The 20,457-nt window shown below is 32.8% G+C and overlaps 1 protein-coding gene across 2 annotated transcripts in view; it reads right to left on the minus strand.

Annotated features, from left to right (window-relative positions):
* Positions 1-20,457, minus strand: part of LOC142322943 (retinol dehydrogenase 14) — an 88,331-nt gene that overhangs the window by 49,296 nt on the left and 18,578 nt on the right. The window contains exon 1 of one of the 2 annotated variants that reach the window (XM_075362037.1): positions 14,407-14,487. The exons of the other annotated variant lie outside the window; for it this stretch is intronic. The gene's annotated coding sequence lies outside the window, so the exon portion shown is untranslated. Of the gene's footprint in view, positions 1-14,406; positions 14,488-20,457 lie in introns of those variants that run through there. 2 annotated transcript variants of the gene reach the window in all.

The following is a 20,457-nucleotide window of genomic DNA, read 5'->3' on the forward strand; positions in this document are numbered from 1 at the left end:
AATAGATATATATCAAAATATATAATTCAAAATGTTCATAACCAGTTAGTGAATAAGACAGTTTTGAACAAGACATTCCATAAGCCGAACAGTTAACGAGTTTCACAAGAAAATAATGAATTGCCTTTATTCAATAAATTACACGATGAACTTCAAAAGAATGTTCAATTTAAAGGTTCTAGAATCACACTAGCAGCTATCCTGAAAGAGTTAGGCTTTGTGGTGTAAATCTGATAATAATAGAAAACTTTGCATTGAGAAAAAAGAAATCCGGTGTAAGAGGAAGAGTTAAGCTTTATGGTGTAAAATTGATAATAATAGAAAACTTTTGTCTGAGAAAGAAGACATCCGGTGAAAGAGGATGGATATTTAAGAAAGATTACCGATGGCTGAAAAAAAAATTTTTCGATTGTTTATTTAGACAAATCGTATGTTTTAACATCCTATTTGACTACAAAATTGTGGTCGGATGATAGTGGTGCAGGAGCAAAGTGCCGATAAAGGTGTTTGGTTAATCACAATCTATACTGGAGAATAAATAGGGTTTATTCCGATCGCGTTGTTAAATTGCAAAATTAATTCAAATGCGAGTTCACATATTAGTTATAGACTTACTATCTTGCCCATTAGCTAATTAGTCAAATTTATCTATCACTAGGCTGTTGTGTAATGTTATTCATATCTGATATAAATTAAAGTTTGCCAACTATAACCAGAAAAATTTTTTTTTTTCTTAACTACAGGTATCTCCAAATAATGCTTACTCAAGTTCACACTCTTTCGTACTTTATTGAAATAAGAATTAAACGTTATGTTATTGTAGAAAATAATATAAAGTAAACAATTTTAAAAATATAGATTAAAATTTTTAACATAAGATCTATTTAAATAAAAATGTAAGTGTTCGTTTTTCAAAATCTTAAATCTCCAAAAGTTCTTCACAGATTGCTTTGAAATTTTTATACAACGTTGCATTCGAATACACGCGTGTTTTTATATACCTACTATTTATATCCTTTTTTTCTAACCTCCGGGGCCACCGTTAAGTATTGCTTCAGAGGATGAGATGAATGACAAATAGCGTGTGAAAATGACATGCCTGACCGGGATTCCAACCCGGGACTTCCCGACGGATGAGACGCTACCAGTCGGGCCGCGAAGGCCGGCTACTATTTTTACACCTAAGATGTCACATTTGTGACAGGTAAAAATATGTTTTTTTTAAACAGAGCTATCTGTTGGACGTAAAAGCAACACACGCTATGCTAAATATTTTACCATTTCATTTCAGTGTTTCCGATATGTTTGTCTGCTATAGACTAAAAAACTACAGGACCGATTTACGCGCGGGGAAAAAGGGAAAAGTTAAATTTTGTGAAATTCCGTAATGTTCAGTTTGTTACTGTTTTATCAAACTTTCAATTGTATTCATTTAATCTATATATATGTATATATATATACTCAAATCTAGCAATAGCAAAGCATTGCCGGATCTGCTAGTTACATATAAAATTACATTTATTACTTAATCTAATACCATAAAAATTATGACTAAATTCAAATCGTACACGTATGACCAATGAATTAATTACTTAAATTAATTCATATTATTTAAATCACAAAAATTGATTTATTAAAGTAAAAAACTAAAATAGTAGTATGCAATAAATTTATATAAATATATTATTCATTAATTGACGTAGATCATATTGTACAAATTAATCTATATCAAAATTAAAGTGAATTTATTTCTAAATTTCTTAATTACCATTGTTTTATTTAAAAATATGAGTATTATCTATTCATCAAATATATCTTAATGTAAATTAATTAAAGTTATTAATTAAAATTTTTTTTTTTCAGTATGAAGATTATGTTAATGAATAAAGAACAACTTATGGCACGAGAAATACGTTTGATTTATTCACAGTGTCCATATTTAGAGAACTGAGTTGGTAAGAAATATGTTGCAAAATATTGGTTTTATTTTAATATATTACTAAAAGGAAAGATTGTATTTTATGTACTGGAAGCAATATAAAAAAGAAAGCTATATCAAGTCATTTATGCATTTAGAAAGTTTGATCAGTTAGAATGTAAGCTGTGTGAGACAGGTAAAACAAAATTTATGGATATATATGAGGATTTTTTTACTTACCTATGGGTAAGTGAAAAGAACTTTCACATAGCTAAAAGTATAGTTGATGACAAGAAGGATCCTGTTGAAGAACTAATTAAATATTTTGTGGGACAGTATTATCATATGAATTTGTATCAACTACTCAAAATGGGAAAGAAACTATAAGATAGTTTTGAAGTATGATTATGGAGAACAATAAAAAAAAAAAAAAAAAAAAAAAGAAACAGAAAACGAGATAAATTAATGATAAAAATAGGAGACAGAAGAGTTTGATGAAGAATATAAGGAAGAAGAACACATCTTTGTTGAGACTTAAGCTATGTAGAAACTCTCATCATAGAGGGAAAAGTGAAAGGAAGAGGAGAAAGAAACACAAGGATGCTAACACAGTACAATAGGAAGAAAATAAGCTATCGGGTAGTAAAAGAAGATATTCAGGACTAAAAAAAAGGACATTCAACTGAAATCCACCAAGGATGTATAAAATTCTCAAAACTATTCTGCCAAACTTATTCCTTTCAGTGAATAAAAAGAATAAGTATATATATTCAATGAATGTAAATTAATAAAAAGTGAAATTAATAGAATGTAACATTATCTACAGTAAACATATTTCATTCATTCATTGTATTCTGCCAATGGGAAATGAATTGTATTCTTGCCATGGCTGATCTCCACTTGTTCCTGTCCTGTGCAAGTGTTTTTGTTTCCATATATTTTCCTCTTTTCACAACCCCATCAATCAACTGAAATCTTCTTCTTCCCCTTCCTCTCTTTCCATTCAGCTGCATCTATTAGTAAGCACTTTATTCTCATACAGTGTCCTAGGCAGTTCCTTTTCCTGCTTAAAATGGTATTTAACATATTCCTTTCCTCTTCTACTCTTCTCAACAGCTCCTTATTTGTTACTCTATCCTGCCAACAGATGTTTACCGTTTTACGCCACACCCACATCTCAAATGCCTCAATTCGCCATTTGTCTTCCTTTCTTAAAGTTCATGTTTCTGCACCATGTTTCCTTTTTATTAATTTTCACCCCTAGATTCTCAAAAGCCTTATTTAGGTTGTTAAGCATTTCATTTAAGTTTGTTACACTTTCTACCAGCACCACCATGTCATCAGCAAATCGCATGCATTCTATTCTTCTACCACCTATTACCACCCCTCTTTTACCCTTCAAATCATTGTTGATGATTTCTTCTAGATAAATATTGAATAGTGTAGGTGACATGCAGCATCCTTGTCACACTCCCTTCCTGTTTCTATCTTTTGCATCGTCTCATTTCCTATTCTTACTTTTATTTTGTGGTTCATATACAATTCCTTCATAAGACTACCTTTCCAATCAATTCCTTTCTTTTTCAAAATTATCATTAATTTATCCTATCTTACTTTATCAAAAGCTTTCCCAAGATCTACAAACGCAACATACTCTTCTCTTTTATATACATCTTTCACCAATAATTCGAAGCAGTCGTATGGCATCCCTACTTCTAACTCCCTTCTAAAGCCATATTGTTTTTCTGTAATATTTTCATCCAATTTATTATACAACCTCCTGTTCAGAATTCTTAGTAAGAATTTTGCTGCATGCGAAATTAGACTAATAGTCCGGTGTTCTTCACACTTTCTAACATTGAATTTCTTTGATAATGGCACCATTATTGTATCCAGAAAGTCTGTAGGCTATCAACCCTCATCACATTTTTTATTGCACAGATGTATCAATATCATTACCTCCTCCAGCTTTTCCATCAGCCATCACTTTCATGGCCATAATTACTTAATATTCATGAACTTGTGATCTTCATGAACTTTGTTCTCTTCTTCTATTCCTAGATCTACTCCCTCTGGCTTATCATTCAGTACGTATAAATCCATGATGTACTCTTCCCATATCTTTTTCACTTCATTCAGTTACTATGTCCTTGTTCTTTGACTTCATCTGATGCACTGTACAACTTTTTCCATTTTTCTTGAATACAATTTCTGCAGCTTCTTTGTACATTAGCTCATACCTTCTTTTTCTTGTTTTTCTATCGCAGCACACTTTTCCTGTAACCACTTTTCTCTTACCATCTCAATTTTTGTTCTTAGTTTATTTTTCTTAGTTCTCAATTTTTCTTTCTATAGTTCCTTTTACCTTCCTCTGTCTGAATATTTTTCCATTTTCTCTTTTCATTCATTTTCTCTATCATTTCTTCACTGACACACTCCTTCCGTATTCTTTCTTTGTTCTTAATTTCTACAGTTTCCTCAGCTGCTTCCTTTATACTGTTTTTCATGTTTAACCAATGATCATTCACACTCTCTGGCTCCCCTCCTGTTCTCGTTTTTTCCAGTTCGCTATTTTGCATCTCTTTGTTTCTTAGTTTTTCCAAACCATAAGCACTTAGTTTCTGACCAACTCTTATTTTCTTGAGCTTCGAGTTGATTTCTGCTACTACTAAGTTGTGACCAGAGTTTATATCTGCACCTGGACTAGCTTTTGCATTTTTCATAGTTCTTACAACTTCTTGTATGAGCTTGTAATCAGTTTGATACTTTTCTCCATCCAATCTCGACACCCATGTATATCTCCTTCTTTTATGATTTGCAAACATTGTGTTTCCCACTACCATATCATTTTCCATACAGAATTCAACTAATCTGTTTTCTCTTTTGTTTCTATTACCTAAACCATATCTTTCTATTATCTTGCCTTCTTGTCCTTCACCAACCACAGCATTTTTCCTTTCATTTTCTAGTATATTTTCCAGCTTTCCATAATACTCCTCAACTTCTCCAGTAATTGTGGTGTTGACATATATACTTGAATTATTACAAGATCTTTATCTCTACCTTCTATCCTTATCATCATTAGGTAATCATCAACATATTCCACCTTAATTACTTTTCCTACTGCTTTCTTATTAATACACAAACTCCATTGCTACCACTTCTTTACCACCTGTACAAGTGGAAGTCCCTACTCGACATTTCTCCATTTCCTCCCCATCTCACCTTACTCATTCCAAGTACATATAATTTATTTCTAATCATTTCCTGTTTTTATTTTCAAGCTTACCCTTTTGCATTAGTGTCAATACATTCCATGTTTCTACTCTTATCACATTTCCTGTTTTCTTTTTCATTTTTCCAGCCTTCCCTGCACAATTACCCTTTCCGTGTCCATACCTTATTCTTACTTCTTCATAAGCATGAAACCTTGTTGTATTCCCCTCCTGGAGATCCGAACAAGGGAAACGTATGCCTCCAAAATCTTTTACAAAAAGGTCCATACCATGCCACAGTCAACTAAGGATATAGTTAAGGATCTTTAATGTAGTGGTTTTCCATTGCCTTCTGCATTCCAGTGCCATTTATCTGGTGATTCATCTACCTGAATTAACATATACATTTATCAAAAAAACTAATCTAATAATTTTTATAATACACCAGAAGCTACTTTGCCACTTTATTTTTTACAAATAAAACTATCATACTAATATGTCTACAAGACAATTATTTCATATATTATATTTAATAAAAGGAGACGTTTGAATATAAATCTGATAAATTAAGAAAAGAATAGTGTGTACATATGAAAGAATATTGGTGATCTAACAAACTAAAATTATTGTATTATTCAGTGACTGAATTATCAATTTATATAGATTATAATACAGAAATAGGTAACGTTTTGCTCTAGCTGAATTTGAAAGCATTAAACTTGAGGTAGAGGTTCTGAAATATCTAATACAGAGCATTCAGAAAGTTACTGTGCACTAGAATTATGGAAGTGTAAAGATGAAGTTTTCTTAATTATTACTTTATAGAAACGGATATTACAATAACTGGAATGTCTCGTAAGTATGCTGATGTTGCAGTTTTTAGTTCGTCAATCATGCATGGTTTGTTGTGATACACTGCAGGCCACAAACCTCTCGAGATGATTTGTTCACCAAAGAAATTTTGTAAAAAACTCATTGACCTGTTAGCTATGTGCGCTGTGGCGCCATGTTGTTGGATCAACCATGATTGATTTCCACTTCTGTTAACTGACTAATGAGGTTTGTTAAATCAGAACAGTAATGGCCACTATTAACTGTATTTTAAAAAAAGATTGGACCCATAATACGTATTCTACTTGTACCAACCTAGACTCCAATTTTCCCTTTGTATAATTCATGGGGGTTAGTTGTTGACCACAGTCGTGTCTTTTGTGAATTAATAAACCCTCCCAGATGAAACCGCACTTCTTGTGTAAAAAAGGTAATGTTGAGGATACCTACAGAGTTTTGGTCAATAAAATGTTTAAACCATTGACAATAATTTAGTCTTTTGGCATGATCTGTAGGTTTCAGTACTTGTATAAACATTACTTTGTAGGGTAAAAGTTTCAGTTCTTTTCTTACAGTTTTATCATAACAAGTTTGATATCTTAATGCTATGCTAATGTACACATTGACTTTTATGGACTTTTAGCCATAACATTCGAAATATCAAGCAGCTTCTGTTTGTTTAGTTTAGGTGGTCTTCCACATCGATCAGCGTCTTCAACAGAGCCTGTTACCCGAAATGTTTTGATAAGAGTTTGAACTACATTGCAATGAGGAACAGGAGTTTTTCAAAACTTTTCAGAAAACTTATGCCTCAGTAAGTTCGTATACTTGTCACGTTCACGAAAGATGTGATCAATGAGAAAAATGCGTTCATCTACCGAAAGAACCATTATGTTATTTGCAACTATTGATTCCGAACAACGAAGTGAAATAAAGCACATTCAATCACAATTCAACAATTGATGTCTTAGTTCATCAGTGAACAACGCCCAATGAACCCACAGGGCAACCAACCTAATGCCAAAAACACAGAATGTACCACACGATTCTAAAGCATACTGCACAGCGACTTTCCAAACGCATTGTATGTTGGATGTATTTTATATTACAACAATTTTACGTAACTAATGTGAAAAACTTGACTTATCAAAAAATTTAAACAGTATATTAATGAGATAACTCTGTGAAACCGTAGTGATTAAACAAAATGTAACACTAGATTATGATTGTCAAAAATAATTTTAAATTTCTCACCCAATCGATTAGAGTAGTTACAAAAGTGGCATTGTATATTTCAATCATGTACAATGCGTACAAAAAAAATAAAAGCTTGCTTGCACGAGGCAGACAGTTACTGTGTGTGCAGGACATTATATTACTCTTTTCTCATAGCATTGGGCTCATTCAATTCTGCAATACAGTGTGTATAACTATTTTCATAAATAGCAAAAATTCTTTCCACATTTAGAATTTATTATCATTTTAGCGTACTTATATATATTTCTTACTGTATACAGTACAAAATCAAATAGTTTTATTCTTGTGTTAATAAATAAATTACAGTGTCCAACAATGAAAATGTTTTGAATTCAAAAATAGCTTATTCTTCTTATGTATTTTTATCTCCTGAATTCAAACATCACCATAAAGATGACTGATTAGCTCTTGGTTTGGAGATACAATGACACATATTTACCTGACAATGACATATTTTTACCTGATCTAATTTTTAGTTTGGGAGTAAGTTTGTTTTTGGAGTTGTCACATCTGTTAAATGAAAAAACACAACGTTATCCAGCTATTTGTACATTACAAACATTATTACTGTTGCTGTGACTGAGTTTCATATTGTTTGTGTTGTAATTAGAGCAGAATTTCTGGTTTTCGAGTGCTTTTGAAGTGAAAAATTTGTTAAATCAAAATGCCACAAAAATTTGTAAATTCAGTGAATAAGTTTTCTTACATTTGTGGTAAAATAACATTTTCATCAGAGAAACCCAATCTGACACCTCTAGTGAAGACTGCCTATCAGCATTATTTTGGTATGAAGATAGTGGACCAGGATAAGTCATGGGCTCCACATTTATGTTCCAACTCTTGATCAGTTATACTACGAGAATGGCTAAAAAATAAAAAACGATCTATGGCTTTTACTATGCCTGCTATACATAACTGTATACTGTATACTGTATATATAACTGTATATATTTACATAACTGCTATTTCTGCTTGACTCTACCTATAAAGGCAGTACTGTCAATGAAGAAGAGAACAGTTCAATACCCTAATCTTCCATCTGCTATTCGACCTAGTACACATTCAGATAGTTTATCAGTTCTTATTCCACCCCAAAATTAGAAGCTTGAAGTAGAAAATGAAGACAGTGTGGAAGAAGAAGAACTCATCAAGCCTTCCCATCCCATGACTCTGATTTTGACAAAAAAGATGATAAACCGCACAAACTGAGTCAAGCGGAATTGAGTGATCTCATTCCAAACCTTCATTTGTCAAAGGAGAAGGCAGAACTTCTAGGGTCAAGACTACAGCAATGGAATGCCAAAAGACAATGATCTCATGAAGCCACCACATGATTCTCTTCAGACCCAACCAACTGCCAGGTATTCTTTCATCAATTAAGAACTCTTAGAATGTAACTGTCATTAAAAAAAATGTCAAATGAACTTTCTATGTTGGTATATGTAATTAAAATGTATCGTTTTCTCTTAATCTGTTAAAATAAAATACTTTCACCTATTGTATATCACATAAACTAGATCTAATAAAAATTTTCTTTGTCATATTCATTTTTCTCAACCCAAAATTAGTAGATTTGACTCATGAAGTGAAGGAAACATTAAAATAAAGTTATTTGTTGGGCAGTGTTATCATTAATGATCAGAGATTTAAAATGAAATATGTGTTTGTGACATAATTATAAAAACTTTTATTTTTAATAAATCATTCTGAAGACTTAAAAGATATATAATTATTCTACTTTCTCTTGGCAGAAATCTTTTAAAATAATACATTTCAACATCTATAATGAAGCCTATGTTATTATTTATGTATCAACACAATAGAATATTTTTATTCCCATAATTTTAAATAATACAATTTAATAATACATATTAAAATCAAATTTATTTATTATTTTATAGAGTTATTTAAATTTAGACTATAGTGTACATCACAAAAGAAAAAACGTATCTTTGATGAGTTATATCATAGAAAATCACTTTCTGTGAAAATTAAATTTTATATCATATTAACTTTATCCTTTTCTGAGTTATTTCATAAAGAGATATAATTAAATCATTTACATTTCATAATGTTGTTAAAATACATTCAGTGAAAAATTTCTACCTTCATCAAGATCCCAATTTTTTCCCGAATGTGTACATTTCAATCTGTTCAACTACTGAACAATAAATAAGCAATCCCCGCCCTGAGGCCAGTGAAATTAAGATCATATGTATGACATGTAAATGAGGTTTAGTCTTGTGCAGACTCAGGCCGACCATTCCTAAGGCGTGTTGTTAATTGAATCCCAACTACCAATGATTACCACTAAGCGTTTCGGGAGCAATGTTAGATTACCTGAGAAACACATTGCAATGGTTTTATCCAAATTTAAATTTAGATGGTTACAATCTATTCAGTGAATAATTTTCTGAATTCTATATATACATATATATAAAGAGTAAGTATTTACATTTTTATATATAATTCGTTAACAAATTTATGTGTTGAAGCTGCACTATCGAAAAAATGAGGTGTTTTTTACTTCCTTGTACGAAGCAAAGGAAGTATTGTCGCGAAAAATTTCGGTTTTCATATTTCAACGGAAATAACCATTTTAACCATCCTGAATCCATTTTGACTAGTTTCATCATGACGTCTCTATGTACATCTATTGGTCAGTTGGAGCAGAATAAAAAAAGATCACTGCAATCCATCCATGTATTTTAATTATATATTTAATAATATATATATTTTTGAAATTACAGAATTATGTACACCAATAGTCTGGAAATTGGTATTCAGCCCAATTTTTACTTCCTTATATGAAGTAAAGGAAGTATTGTGATTGTGAAAAATTTCAGTTTTCATATTTCAATGGAAATATACATTTTGACCATCCCTGAATCCATTTTGACTTGTTTTGGGGTGACGTCTGTACGTACATATATATGTATCTCGCATAACTCAAAAACGATTAGCCGTAGGATGTTGACATTTTGGATTTAGGACTGCTGTAACATCTAGTTGTGCACCTCCCTTTTTGATTGCAATAGACTGGACCAAAATCCAAAACAAATTTGATTTTTGACTTTTCCTTAACTACAGTAATAAGCCCTCATTGAGAGCTTTTTAACAATATATAAGTAGTATTTATTTTCAATAGTTCCAGAGTTATAGCCAAATAAGATTTTAATTAATGAAATATTTGGATCAAGGAAAAGCACATCGGTTCGATTTATTAATAATTATTAATCTCGGATTGTAAAAAAATGTTCACGATAAATAATAACAATAAAAATATATATATGAAAAAATATCAGAAGTTATTAATTAAATAAAATTTTATGTACTTTTCATTTTAAAAAAAAATGTGTATATGTAATTTAATAGGAGTACAAGGAAGTCATGTGATGTCTACATCAGATTTTTTGTAATTACGACCTAATTTCTATAGGCTTTTTTTAATAAATTAAAATACTGAAGAGTAATTTTTTAAAAATAACAAAGTTTATTATGATACAGCCCTAAAATGTTTAATTTAAAAGTTCACTTTTTTTTTAATTAAAAAATAAATATTTTTTGTTACCACAGATCGTTGGAGTGGGATGGGTAAATAATTTATATAATAGTTTGAACCCCTATATATGTGTGGAAAATATAGTTGCGAAAAACTCCTATTAACTACTTTTTTGAAGTAAGATACGAGTATAGCTAAACAAAAAAGAGTATATAGTCATTTTTTGGGGAGGGGGTGAATATAAAGTAAAAATGTTTAGCAATTTGTGATCTTGATAAAAAAAAACTTCAACCTTTGTAAGAAAACGTTTTTGCTTAAGTGTCTCAGTTAAGATTTAAATTTTATGTCGGCCAAAACAACCACCTTTTCCAGATTTTGCAAAAGTTTAATACATTTTTTTCCCTGCTAAGACATTATCTGTCTACCAGATTTGAAGAAAATCGGTAAACAGAATCCATAGTTATAAGACAGGCCAACATAGTACATACCCACAATCATCCGTCTGACAAAAATAAATTTTTTGACTTTAGCACTGGAGTAAAGCGTTTTTTTCGCAGATTATTTACAATTTATTTAATTTTTTTTTTATTTGTTAAAAATATATTTTTTTAAATGTCTTCTTAAGGCACAAAAAGTTAAAAAAGACCAATTTTTTAGATTTTTTTTTAATCGATCTACACCTATACTATACGTACTTTCCGATTTATCTGCTCGTATGCTACTTTCCCGTTATAGCTGTAACAGCATATATCGCTACAGCCAGGAAAATAATACATCCTATTAACTGCATGAAAACCAATTTGTTCTCATTGTTCCCAACTAATTTAGATATACTTGAACCAGGGGTTTTCCGGTTCGTGCATTTTTCAATTAATTAGTTACAAATGGCTATTTTTTATAAAATTAAGACATGATGCATTAATTAATTCCGTCCAATGATGCATTTATATGTTTACTAATTTTGACATATTCTCCACATAACTGACTTTTTCAGCCTTGAATTCCTGTATTCGGAACTGAAAAATTTTAATTTACTTCTCCATCTTCTTCAATTTTTTTTTACCGATCTTTGGAAGACATGTTAGGGTATTACTTTCGGTCGCACGGTGGGAGTGTGAGATGAAAATGAGTTTTCTTTACGTTTTGAGGTATGAAGAATACGAAAATACCATTCACTTAAATTGGCGTTTCCTTTTATATTTATAAATTTATATATATTTATTTAGGCCAGAGTACAAAATATGTGGCTCGAAAATCTTCAAAACTACTTCATCAATTTCATATAAATTTAGATATGCTATAATAGTGTATCTGAAGTTGTGCATGTGAAAATTTAATGAAAATTGATTGAATCTCTTGAGTTTACGCTCAGTTTAAGGTCAGAAATATTTGAGCGGGGCAATTTAGAAGAGTGATTCGTTATTTTGAATTGAGAAGTGTATTTTGCGTTGCGTACGCTGACATTTTAGTGAACTTATTGATTTAGTCCTTCAGCTGATTGTTGGTTGATACCTTTGTATAGATACTTATCAAAGGGCTTCCTATAGATGCGCATTACCCACCCAGTGACCTGATTGAAGCTTCCAAATCTTTAATTACCGTAAATGAAGAGCACAACAGAGTTCTCCAGCTTTTTTTGCTTGAAAAAACAAAAAACTGGAACTTTGTTGGTTTTTTTTAGAACAAAACTTTTTTTGTTTGAAAAAAACATTATTTTTGTTTTATTATAATTGTCTTTGAAGCTTAAAAAGTAATCTTTTATAGCACCTTATTTTACTTTTTGATTTATCGTTAATTATATTTTATTCATTATGATTACTAGCTATTCCTTACATTTAGAACTTAATGGTATTTCATTAAAAGGTGGGTACTTTACTTGAATAATTTCACATTACTTTTGAGGTAAAAATAGATAAAGTAGTATTATTATACTTTCGAATTAAGTACTTCTGAAGAGGCCTAAAATCGCAAAATATGTAAAAAAATCTCAGAAAATAGACAAAAGAACTTTTTAGTTATCTATTTGGTAAATTACAATGTTGTAATTTTTATTTTAGTTTTTTTTTGTTTTTTTAATTTTTTTAGCCTCTGGGGCCATCGTTAAATACTGTAACAAGACCGGTATAGCGGACCTGAGTAATGGATTCCTACCAATTACTATGAAAGTAAAAATTAATATAACTGAGAGAATCCAAAAAGGGACAAAAAGGAGAACCCTTTTTGTAAAGAACAGGCCCGTTTTACAATTGTCTTTTGTTATACTGCCCGCTAACACACAACGCACACCTGTTGTACGGTAAGAAGAGACCAGGCTTGGAATGCATGGGAAAAAGCCTCAGTCGATTCTTCTCACGCTTCGAGTCCGCTTCGTTGAGTCCGGTCCTACAGATAAAGAGGCTAACAGTATAAATAGCCTAGTAAGACCAGCTAAAAATGAGTTCGGCGAAGTTCCGCTAACCAGTCTACGAGGCGTTACGACGTCGACCCCGCAATGGCAGTTCTGCGAGGAGTTCAGCGAGGAGAGGCTGCGAGTTGTGTGGAGTCGTGTAAGTTCGGCAGAGAGTTCTGCGAGCCAGTCTAGCGAGACGTACGACAACGGTCCAACATCGAGAGTCACAGGTGTGTGAGTCTGCGAGATGAGTATGCGAGGCGTTAGTCCAGCGAGGAGAGTATCCAGTTCGATACGATTAAGGTAACGCTACGAGTAATTTAGTAATCAAGAAAATACTATCGGTGAGTTACAGTAAAACTATAAATGTATAACCAAAAGAAATAATGCAATAGACTTCATTTATAAACTGTTAAGATAAACAACAAAAGGGATTTGCAAGTGAATTTTATAAGATGTTTGTTAGTGTAAGACAATTGGTTAAAACTAGCGTTTCTTTTGTAAATGGGTCTGAATATTAGTTTTCTATTTATATATCTGGGATAAAATCCGAACGATTATTTATTTTGAACTCTGTCTTATGTGTAATCTGTATTTACTTATTTACTAATGACATTTATCACTATTTGATGTGTAATATCTTAATTATTCTTTGTTGATTACGCTCTGTATTTTTCTGTTTTTATGTCATGCTTACTGTTTTGATTATCTTATGTTTTATGTCATGTAATTATCGTTTACTGCTATTATCCTGACTATTATTGTGGTTGTAATTACTATATTAATATTTGTGTTCATTAAATGTTTTATTATTATCATTATTTTTTTTTTTATGATTATGAACAGATTCATAATTTGCATGTATTATTATATATATGTAAAATTTGCTATTCATTTGTAAGATGGTGGTCTGATTTTCATGCCGCAAGTTCGTTTCTTGAATTATGTATTTTTTTTATTTTTTGTGAATTGTGACTTGAAATTCTAATTATTATTTCCATTGTTGTGAATTTATAATTTATTATTAGTATTGTATTCCGAGTTTTATGTATTTTAAATATTGTTTTTATTTTAATTTATATGTAATTGTTGACTTTAACTACTGTAATGATTTTGTGTAATATTGTGCAACATTCGAAGGTTTCATATAGCTGTTCTGTTGCACGAACAAAGCAAACAAATTATTATTATTATTATTATTATCACCATTGTTATTATTATTAATTTGCCTGGTTGTAATTTGAACATTTTATACCAATAAACTATAATTATATAAATATTATGAATTGTTAACCTCTCAATATCCTGATCGAGCCGTGCGGAACCCACATGCGACAATATATTTCTTTAGAAGATGATATGGAATGACAATTTTGTAGCGTGTGAAAATTCCATGCCTGATCGGGATTCCAACCCGGGACCTCTGGATGTAAGGCCGAGACGCTAGTGTTGTAATACATCATTAGTAAAGTAATTTTATTTTCTTATTAATAAATGACAAACCGAGTGCAAAAATCTATCCCCAAAGTGCGCTTATCCCCTGAATTTAAACAGTGCGCTTAATCAACATAACCGTCCAGTTAATAGTCTAGTTGATAAAACTAATCTTCTTCGGCTCTGGATTTACGATTTTATTTTACGGTACATTAGATGTATTGTGTTCATCGTTCGATGTATGTTAATTGCACTTAATTATGTCATATTTTGTTAACAAAAGTAATTTTTAATTTCTATTTGTAAAAACTATTGAATCCTGTAATACAATCTGAATTTCATTAATTTAACTCTGATTAATTTTTAAAGTTTGAATCCATAAAGTTAATTTTGATCATTTTTAATTCCTTTCATTTTTAACAATCTATTTAGTTAATATTTTCGTATTTATAATCTTATCTGATGTCTTTTAAATAAAAATTAATCGATTAATTTATTAATATTGATGAGAATAATGAAAATTATTATTATTATTACTATTAGTGAGTTAATAAGTAGTTTAAAGCTATATTTATTATTCTCTTATGCTGCTTGACTTCCTTGATAATTAATAAAAATTGTCCTCGAAAAATATAACTACTTTATACAAATAAAGGTTAAATTATGATGTCCTTATAAGACCGTCATTCAAATAAATCAGCGTATTTTTTTTCTATGTACTTTTATTAGCTTAAATTCATTTATTAAAGAGTTGACATATTGATTTGTACTTTTTTTACGTTTTGTCACTGAACAAGGATAATCCTTTACAATCAACTTTTAAAAACATTTTCATGTTTTCAGTGCGCACGCGCGTGATTTTAATTGAAATAAATTCTAAAATGTATACTTAATTGAAGGTAATATAGGTAAAAATAAATTAATATAATTTGATTTTAATATATTGGCTAATTAATACCGTAAGTATCAGATTATTATCCCATTTAGATTCATCTTCATTAAAAAATTATTTTGTCCTTAACATAAGTATATAAACCATTTACTAATAATAATAATAAGTAAGTATATCCGTTTCAAAAACTTCAGAATTAGTGTTAAAATATTTGCTTTCTGGAATCATTCAGAAACATTTCTCACATAAAAAGTGAAAATACGCGTGAATCACGCATCACTAGCGTGAAGTGCCTTCCGCTCTGATATAAATTCATTTTTATCTCAATCTTGAGTATCTTTTTTTTAAATAAAATTGTATGTAATGCAGTACAACGGGGCACATACCAACAAATTATTCATTTCTATCTGGTTTAATTTGTGTGAATGATGATACTGATCTACTTTCACACGTTAAGTAATGCACAATATTGTGCATTAAGTAATGCACAATATTGTTTATTAAGTAATGCACAATATTACTTAACGTGTATTAATTAATACACAATATTAATTAACGTTTTAATTAATCCTTTAATTAAAACGTTAAAATAAATGAGATATAAATAAATTAAAAAGTTAATGAATAAAATTAAAAAAATAATAATGAATTTATTTTAATTTAAAAAAAAAATAAATTACATTAGAAAAAAAACAAGTAAACTTAAATTAGTTACGTGAGATGGTGGTAATTGCATGAATAAACGTATATGCGAAAAGGTTGTAAATAACTAGATATGAGTCATACATCATACCCAAGAACGGTATTTCTGTTCTCTGGATTAACAATTCCTATGCCACAAACAACATACTTGGCTTACTGGGAACGTTAAGAGTAAAGTGTTTTCTCTTTGCCGTCTTCACTTAGCAAGATGTATTGTTCATGTCGGCATGCCAAGTCCAACTCAATATTTACAATTAATAATATATGCAGCTCAGAATATATACACTATAGCTATGCACTATAGCTATGAGTAATAGAGTGGCAAGTAGATGAAATTTTAGAAGCAAAGGCACAGTGGCGCTAGAAACGTCCAAAACATTGATAATTGGCGTATATATATCTCCCAATGTGGCACTTAGTGAATTCACTAGCACCCTTGATACGATACAAGAGCTAATTAGTAACACGGATAAGAAGATCATCATGGTAGGAGATTTCAACAGCAGGCTGGTGGCGGCTGGCGGTCGATGTACGAATAAGAGAGGTAAATTATTAACAGGCTTGATGGAGACCGTTGGCTGCCATTGCGTTAATGATGAGACGCCTACATTCGAGGCCAGGGTACATACCTCTATCCTGGACCTCACCATACTTGACAATAGATGGAGGAGTCAGCAGTGGTATTGGGAGGTGATACCACATGATATAGCTAGCGACCATTACACCACGATGATATCATTGAACGATGTCAGTTTTAAGACGAATGAACAACCCTCGTTGATTAGATTTTCGACGTACCAAATAGAAGTAATTACCAATAGAGTGGCTACAAGACTAGAGGCGGCTGAACATCTTACGCCAGATACTTTGACCAATATTGTTATGCAAGAGATGGATAGAGATCAGGAAACACACGGTCTATTGGTGGACAGGTGAAATAGCGCTCCTTAGACAGACGCTACAAACCAGGAGAAGTGTAATGCAAAGGCTCAGACCCGCGGGTGACTCGAGATATCAGGAGGCAGTTAGCAACTATAAAGAGGCTAGAAGAGCTCTCAATAAAGCTATAAAGAAAGAGAAGAGAATACACTGGTCGAGGTTGTGTGCTGAACTAGACAGTGACCCATGGGGCATGGCTTTTAAAATAGTTACAAAGAGGTTTGGCAGAAGGCTTCCGATACTCTCTAAGGATTGGGTTGAAACACAAGTATCTAGTCTTTCCCGCATATAACTGTTGAGGACCGCAACCCCACTGAATGCGATAGCAGAAGATTTGCCTTATGCGAGTTGCAATGTGCTGGCAGCATGCTTGCGACTAAGAATAGCCCCGGACCGGACCAAATACCAGCTGCATTAATTAAGAATCTCATCAAGAAAGCACCTTGGGAGATACTCGAGGTGGCCAGCTACGGTCTGATTCACAAGACTTTCCCGGAGTGTTGGAAGGAGGCAAAAGTTGTGTTTTTGCCTAAATGCACAAATGATACAGGACAATTGACATATAGACCGTTGAGCCTCCTCAACACGATGGGAAAAGTGGTTGAAAAAATGTTGGCTGGCCGCATAGTGCAGGAGGTGGAAGATGGTGCGAAAATAAGTGCTAATCAGTTTGGTTTTTGGAAAGGCAGGTCAACAGTTCAGGCAATTAGTAAGGTGATTAGTTGGGCTAACGAAACTAGAAGAGGTACTTGGCGGACAAGAAACATTCCTTTGCTTGTCTCTTTAGACGTGAAGAATGCTTTCGGGTCGATTCCGTGGAAACATATTAATGCGGCCATGGTTGAAAAGGGATTTAGCCCGTACTTGAGAAGGCAAGTAGAGGAATACCTCAAAAGTCGCAGCTGTAAAGTCAAGGCGCAAGAGCAAGAGATATCCTTTAGTATGAACGCCGGAGTACCGCAGGGCTCAGTCCTTGGACCACTTTTATGGGTCATTGCCTTTGATGGTGTGCTTCGGCTAACATTTCCTGAGGGTGTACAAATTATTGCATACGCAGATGATCTGGCAATCCTTGTGCAGGCCAGAACGATCGATGAAGTTAAAAACAAGGCAAACGCTGCATTAGAGACAGTTGGTAGATGGCTCATTGATAGGGGATTGCAGCTTTCGACTGAAAAATGTAAATACATTAAATTCACTGGAAAACATGTATTGCAGCCAGTAGATATACGAATTGGAGACTATAATATTGAGGAAGTAACAGTATTAAAATATCTTGGAGTCATCTTACAGAAAAACTGCAGATTTACTGAGCAGGTACTAAGTGTCTGTCAGAGTGCGGAGAAACTGACTAAATGCCTAAATATAATTTTGTCAAAGCAGAGCGCTCCTCGGGCATCAAAAAGAAGAGTTTTAGCGACAACCGTAGTGTCAACAATGATGTATGCCGTGCCGGCATGGAGTTGTGCTCTCACTATTAGCAGAAATAGAGACAGGTTGAAGAGAGCACACAGGGGGATACTACTGGGAGTAGTATCTGCCTATAGAACTGTTTCTTACGAGGCCTTCTGTGTGCTCTCGGAAATGTTGCCGATTGACCTTATCGCCAGATATAAAACTGACAGGTTTTTAGGGAGAGCAGAAAATGAAGTCAGGGAGAACATACATAGAATCTGGCAGGAGAGATTGGCGGAGGCTGGAGTGGCTGGATGGACAAGAACCTTAATTCCAGAATTAACAGGATGGATAAACAGGCGGCATGGAGAAACTGACTATTGGATCACCCAGTTCCTGACGGGACATGGGTGTTTCAATGGTTATCTCCATAAGGTGGGAAGAAGGAATGAACCCACGTGCATGTACTGCGAACAGGACGATGATTCTAAGCATACGTTTTTAGTATGTAATAAATGGATAAGACTAAGACACGACGCGGGTATTCATGGAAAAACGCCGAAGGAAACCATGGATTTCATGCTCAGCAGTAAGGAGAACTGGAGGAAGGTCGCTGATTATATAAAGACAGTACTAAAACAGAAGAATGAAGATGAAAGAAGTATGGGTTTCTAGTATGTTAGGTTGGATGGACAGCCTCAGCGGTGAGAGCCAGCATGCTTAGGTGTGCTGGTTTCAATGATCCGCTGAGGACTCCTTGGGGTGTACTGTACGGACAAGAGAGTATTATGAAAGATCCGGGGGTCGCATCACGACTTGTAGGTATGATGTGGTTCCATAGAGGACATAATAGAGAATAAAAAATCTCAAAAGAGCCACCGGTAGGCCTGACCTGCCATGCCGGTAGGCGGGGAGGGCCTATTAGATTAACGGACACTCCCTGGGTGGCGTAATACCATCAAGTCGGTCCGGCCCAGGGGAGTAGAGAAAAAAAAAAAAAAAAAAGCTCAAGGGGGAGTCATGCGGTTGATGTTCTCTCCCGGTGAGAAATGGACTGCGTGTGCCTAGTATTTTATAAGGCTGGTACAGCAGAAACTAATAGAGGAGGACCGTGAGGAGAACAAGGAAAGGTCGGTTGAGAACGGCAATGGGTGCTAGCCTCATGGGCGAGTGCGGGGGTGTCTTGGCATTGTCGTCACCAATGGCTCCCGCGGGACGCGTTCCTGTTGTCTGAGGCCGGCATAGCTATAGTGTATATATTCTGAGCTGCATATATTATTAATTGTAAATATTGAGTGTAAATAATGTCGGATGTGTTATGTAAATATTGATGTGAATGAGAAGTGTGCCTGTGACGCGGGTGGTGCTGATGTGATGCCTTTACCTCAATTCCAGCACCACCCTGGGTGAGGGAGTGGGTTTTTTGTGGGTCCCACCGCATAGGCGGTGAACCCCACACACCCAGTATGTGCGGACTGCTTGGTGATTGGTTCAGGAAAGTTTTCCCACTTCCTACGGAAAAAAAAAGTTACGTTTTCCAAAATTTATATTCATTGTTGATTTTATAAGTTGCTAACAGATGTTGAAGTGTAACTACATTAGCCTTATTTTTGGATGAAGTTTAGTGGGTTTTTTTTTTTTATTAGTAAGCTTAAAAGCGTTTAAATTACAAAGGTCAAATGTAAAAAAAAAGGTAAAAAAGATTAAAGAAATTAAAATTTAAAAAAAATTAGTTTAGTTTAAAGAAGTTTAATCTAACTTATAAACCCGGTTTTTCTTTTTATCCATTAAGTAGTATTAAAAAAAAACTATCGAAATCAATCCTTTTATTTAAAGGAAGCCTTGAACACCCAAAAAATACGAATAAAATTGACGATTTCAAGACACTACTTAAAAAATATACAAATATCCGCTGCTAAAAATTTAAAGTAAGTAAATAAAATGAATAGTTTAAATTATTAAATTAATTATAATTGTATGTTT

Source organism: Lycorma delicatula, chromosome 4 (assembly GCF_047948215.1).
Source record: "Lycorma delicatula isolate Av1 chromosome 4, ASM4794821v1, whole genome shotgun sequence".
NCBI classification, from domain to species: Eukaryota; Metazoa; Arthropoda; class Insecta; order Hemiptera; family Fulgoridae; genus Lycorma; species Lycorma delicatula.